This window comes from Phascolarctos cinereus, unplaced genomic scaffold (genome assembly GCF_003287225.1).
Source record: "Phascolarctos cinereus isolate Bilbo 61053 unplaced genomic scaffold, phaCin_HiC Scaffold_726;HRSCAF=1367, whole genome shotgun sequence".
Lineage (NCBI taxonomy): Eukaryota > Metazoa > Chordata > Mammalia > Diprotodontia > Phascolarctidae > Phascolarctos > Phascolarctos cinereus.
Window position 1 is genome coordinate 95,852,175 of NW_027556098.1, and position 6,010 is coordinate 95,858,184.

Consider the following 6,010-nt stretch of genomic DNA (forward strand, 5'->3'; position numbering starts at 1 on the left):
ATGAAGTTAAGCAAGATCATTGCTTGTCATACTTTGTAAATGTTTCAAATGAAAACAAGGATAAAAATTCTGTTTTAAATATTCAAACTAGGATTTCCTAACAGATTAACTAATCTTTCTTGGGAGGCAGCCAAGGCTTGAAGCTACCTGAAATTGCTGGCCCCCTAGGCTATTGAGGAAGTCTTAAGAAGACTCCTTGTGCAAGGGAAGTGCAAGGGAAGGGGAAGGAGGGGGGCACTGACGTGGGAGAAGAGATTTGACCAAAAGCACAGAATAGTGAGCAAGTATGGAGACAACCCAGCTTCAGTTCTTCTCTAAACTTTGAAGTGAGAGGGACTAAATGTGGGAATTTAGTCCTACTGCCTTTCCCATAGAATGGGAGCAATTCATGGCATTGTGGAAAGGGCAAAGAATTGGGATTCAGAGACTTGGATTTGAACTGTGGCTCTGTTATTCGTTACCTTTGTGATCTTTGGTAAATCACTTCATCATTGGAGACTTCTACAAAATATGGCAGCTATATGCAATTTAAGGACCTTCATAGCTCTAAATCTGTAATCCTATGGTCCTGTGATGCCTTACTAAGATTCAGACTAGCAGAAAGACAAATTAACTGAGTTCCCTGTAGTGTCCTTTATTACTCTGATCACTAGAGATTCTCCAGGATGGCAAAGACTTAGAGGTCAGGGCATTAGTAACATGAGCATGACTTCCAATAAGAATATACAAGTAGTCTCACTAGATGTGTCTAAGTAAGTAGGGCACTTCATAATACAAAAAGCCAAGAAAGGCTCACAGGATTTAAAGACAAAAGAGAATTTAGATTTAAGTAATCCAACCCCTTCTTTTTACAGCAAGCATGAGAGGTTAAGTGATTTGCCCAAGGATAAATGGATATGTAGGAACAAATTCGGTTCCTCTGATTCCAAAGCTGATGCTCTTTCTTCTGTACAGTACTCTCAGTGTGACAAAGCCATTCTGCCCTTCCTTTGCCTTCTGGCTGAAGGTATAACGGTTCTTTGGGTTCACACCAAACTGCTTCTTTTAAGATCAATCAATAAGCATTTGATAAGTGCTTACAATGTGTCAGGTACTGTGCCAAGGACTGGAGATACAAAGTAAAAGCAAAAATAATCCCTGCCCCAAGGATTTTATATTTTAATGGAAGATAACACAATATGTATATAAATAGGTACACACAAGATACACAGAAAGCAGATGGAAGGCAGTCTTCAGGGGGAAAACACCAGTAGACATGAAGGAATAAGAGAGTCTTGGCACTTGAGCTGAGTCATGAAGGCAGCCAGGGATTCTATGAGTCAGTGGTAAGGAGGACAATTCATGCATGGGACAGCTCAGCATCTCCAGGGATCTGGGAAGCAACTCAAATCCTCTGTAAGCAGATATTTCAGAAACGAATTCAGGATTAAAGTGAAGGCCACAAAGTGGCTACAAATTTCCCTAGGACTCCTCCAGGACTTTGTGATGTGGTAAAGAACACGGCTGTGAAAAAACAAATCCTGGCTTAAACCAGAAAGTGATACTAGTCACAATCCTGATCCTATTTGACAGGAAAGAACCAGAGCTGGGTGTTCCTATATTCATCCTGGAAGTTTTATGGATACTCCCAGTTAGGGTAATTGCTGAGAAAAACCCAAACTCTATCATTCTCAGAGAGTGGACCACTTTCCCTCATCTCCATGTCTCCCAGTAGTTACTGACATTTGTCTTTTGTTGTGTTATGCTGTGTTGTATTGCATTGTTGTTTATCTAGGAATGTGTAGATTTGTGCATTTAACCAATCTGAAATCAGCTCTGAAGCTCTCCTCTCTGGTGAACCTAAAATTCCTTGGATTTAATGTTTCGTGAGTACTGGTTATGTGACCTTGACATAACGGCATTGAAAAAAACTGACCAAAAAAGACAAAGATGATTAACGAAAGACACAAAAACACTTAACTGTTTATATTTGTTTTCGTTCTTGGCATAGAGCCCATAGTCAAATAAACAATACATGATAAGAAAATAATACATAATAAAATATCTTCTGAACAGTGATATGTCCACCATCTTCCTAGACCCTAGAAATTCCCAGACTACAGAGAAGTGACTTTGAAGCCGGGAATTCCAGGAAATGACCAGTTCAATCTTCTGAGAGAGCAAAGGAGTACAAAGAATACAATACAATCCAAAACTTAGTGTCCAGGTGAGTGGAGCCAATGGCCAGCCCATATTGTCCCGGTACCTGTCTCCCATCTTGAGTGTGACACTTCTATACTGCTACTGTTACATCACTTCCCCTCTGGTTCCCCAGTCACTAGCTGTACTTGGTTGCTCCCACCTCCCTCCCCCAACCCTTTAGTTAGGGAGAGGGAAGGGTTTGTCAAATGCCATTATCATGCAAATATTATCTCTGTTGCTGCTACCACTTTAAGCCAAGGAAACTGGCATGAGGAGGTAAGAGCTGAGATTAGGGGAGCTGCAGCGGTAATGGAAAGAAAGGAAAACATGCAAGGTTTACTATTTCAAAAAAATAGTAAATGTTTCTTGACTACAATCATCAACGAAACCAGATTCTCTTGGTGTCTGCACTGCTCTCTGAATCTAAGGTGCTTTTAGAGATGCATCAATTCTTTGAGGAATCCTGGTGGCTTTTAGAACAGTTTTCTTTTCACAGTGAGCATTTAATTATGATAAAAGTTGATGGTAATGCAGATCTGGTGCCCTAAAAAATAATTTTCTACATAAAGCAAGGGTGAAATATAGGCTACCAAGCCATTTGGCCTAGCTGGTAAGTTTGGTGAGTCATTCTTGGATCTGGCCTGGAGAAACAGATGGAAGAAAATAATAATGAACAACAATAACAACAACAATAATAATCCTATTTAGCATTTATTTAGCTCTTTTAGGTTTACAAATTGCTTTTATGAATATATGCTCAAAACAATCCTGTGTTATAAGAATTTTTGCTTTTCTTTTATTCCTCCTCCAACTTTTAGCTAACATTAACCTCCCTTGACCAAAACCTGTCCCATGGGATATGTAAATTTACTTAGAATTTTAAACATTCCTTAGATAAAAAGCCAAAGGAAGAATTTCAGCTGTCCTCAACTCTTTGGTGGCATATAAATCCCTTCTTCCTCTTTTGACCTATTTGTGAATTTGCTAAATGTAATTTAATGTGTAATCTTACTTAGTTTACCTATAGAGTTTGTTTGACGAGGTTTGTTTGCTTAGAAGATGTATTAGATTATGACTCTGTTTAATTAAATTTGTTCAAGTTGTATGATATCGAAGTAAGTATGGGATTAAAGATCTATCGTCTCTTTAACTTTTTATAGCCTAAGAGGAATGTGCAAGATAGCACTATGTAAGAAAAACATTTCTCTGTCACTCTGATGTAATTTTGCCTATAAGAGGCTTTGTCGGAATACTAATGATTGTTCAGGTTTTCTCTGAGGCCTGAACCTACCCTTGAGCCTGATAAGAAAACATATATTTCACTTCTGTAATTTCTCCATATACTTTGGCAGCAGTTACATACTACATGAATTCCTCAGAGAGGAGATATTTTTCCTGCCAAAGTAGATGCTATTATTTTTCCATTTTACAGATGAGAAAACAGAGGCAGACAACAGTTAAGTGACTTGCCCAGGGCATACAGCTAGTAAGTATTTGAAGCTAAGCACTCAAGTCTAGTGGTCTAATCACTGAGCCACCTGGATGAACCAACATCCAAATAAAAAATATCAGTATTAGCAAGTTGGCCAGCTCAAATAACTTTCTTATTTGCTTTTTCCTGAGGGCAGCAAGAAAAAATAATAGAGAAAAGATAGTGGTAGCCAGCCAGCAGGCTACCCACCAAATTAATTTTCCAATGAGATATTATATAAGATTTTCATGACTTCAAATAGTGTATATAAATAAATCAAGCACAAACTTACTGAGCCTATACTCTGTTCTCAGCACCACGAGGGACACAGAAGAAGCAGAAGATACAGTTCCTGACTTCAAGGAACTAATAATTCAGTTGAGCAGATCAGACCTTCACACATGAAACAATGCTGAATAATGCAAACAATGGCATAATTAAATGGTAAATCACATGGGACAGATCATAAATCCAATGGACTTTTCTCACTTCTCATTCCTCTTGACCTCTCGAAAGGATCTGACATGGGTTTACAACCTCTTTATAATGGAGATTCTTGCCATGTTGATAAGACTTCTTTCTCTATCTCAACCCATTTTCCTCATTCTCCTTTGCAAGATCAACATCTATGTCCTGCCTCCTATGCTCCAGTAGCTTCCTTTTGCCTCTAAATTAAACAATGAACTCCTTTCTTTGGAATTCAAAGTTCTTTTATACTATGACTCCAAATTATTTTTTCAAGCTGATTATACATTATTCCCCTTGACACAGTCGACACTGCAGCCTAACCGGCCTCCTTACTATTCCCCATAGGTAACAGTTCACCTGCTGTTTCTGAGCCTTTGCACAGGGCTATCCTCCATTCCCAGAATACTTTCCCAATCACACTTCTGCTTGTTGGAGCCTATTCTGCCTTCAAAGCCAGTAGGCTAAAGTGCTATCTCATTTAAGAAGCCTTTCCTGAAATTCTACCCGTCAAACTTATGGATAAGGGAAGAATTTATGACCAAATGAGATAAAGAGCATTGCAGGATGTAAAATGGATAATTTTGATTACAATAAATTAAAAAGGTTTTGCACAAATAAAAACAAATGCAACCAAAATTATAAGGAAAGCAGGAAATTGGCAAGAGGGGAATATACAGCAAATTTCTCTGAAAAAGGCCTAATTTCTAAAAATCTCTAGAAAACTGAGTCAAATTTATAAGAATACAAGTCATTACCCAATTAATAAGTGGTCAAAGGATATGAACAGGCAGTTTTCAGAAGAAGAAATCAAAGCTATCTACAGTTACATGAAAAAAATGCTCTAAATCATTATTGATCAAAGAAATGCAAATTAAACAGTTCTGAGGTACTACTTCACACCTATCAGATTGGCTAATATGGCAGAAAAGGAAAATGACCTTCCTTGGAGGGGATGTGGAAAAATTGGGACACTAATGCATATTGGTGGAGTTTTGAACTAGTCCAACCATTCTGGAGAAAAATTTGCAACTATGCCCAAAGGGCTATAAAACTGCTCATACCCTTTGACCCAGCAATATCACTGCTAGTCTGTATCCCAAAGAGATTAAAGAAAAAAGGGAAGGACCTATATATACAAAAACTTTATAGCAGCTCTTTTTGTGGTGGCAAAAAATTAGAAATTGAGAGGATGACCATTAATTGGGGAATGGCTGAACAAGTTGTGGTATATGATTGTGATGGAATACTATTGTGGTATAGGGAATGAAGAGAATGGGCAGCTAGGTGGTACAGTGGATAGAGCTCCAGCCTTGGAGTCAGGAGGACCTGAGTTCAAATTCAGCTTCAGACACTTGACACTTTCTAGCCGGGTGATCCTGGGCAAGTCACTTAACCCTGACTGCCACACGTGTGTGCACACGCATACATATACACATATACAAAGCAAAGAAATGATGAGAAGGCTACTTTCAGAAAAATCTGGGAAAACATATATGAACTGATGCAAAGTGAAGTGAGCAGAACCAGAAGAACAGTGTATATAGTAACAGCAATATTTCATAACGCTTAATTGTTTAATGACTTACCTATTTCAGGAGTATAATGATCCAAGACAATTCTAAAGGATTTGTGATGAAGAATGCTATTCACTGACAGAGAAACAACTGATGGAGTCTGAACGCAGATTGAAGTATATAATTTTTTACTTTATTTTTCTTGCATTTTTATAACATGGCTAATATGGAAATGTTTCATATGATTCCATGTGTATAATTGATATCACATTTTTTGACTTCTCAATGGATGGGAGAGAATTTGGAATGGAAAAAATTTAAATCAATGTTAAAAACAAATTTTTTTTTAAAAGAGGGGGAGGAGAAAGAAGAAAAA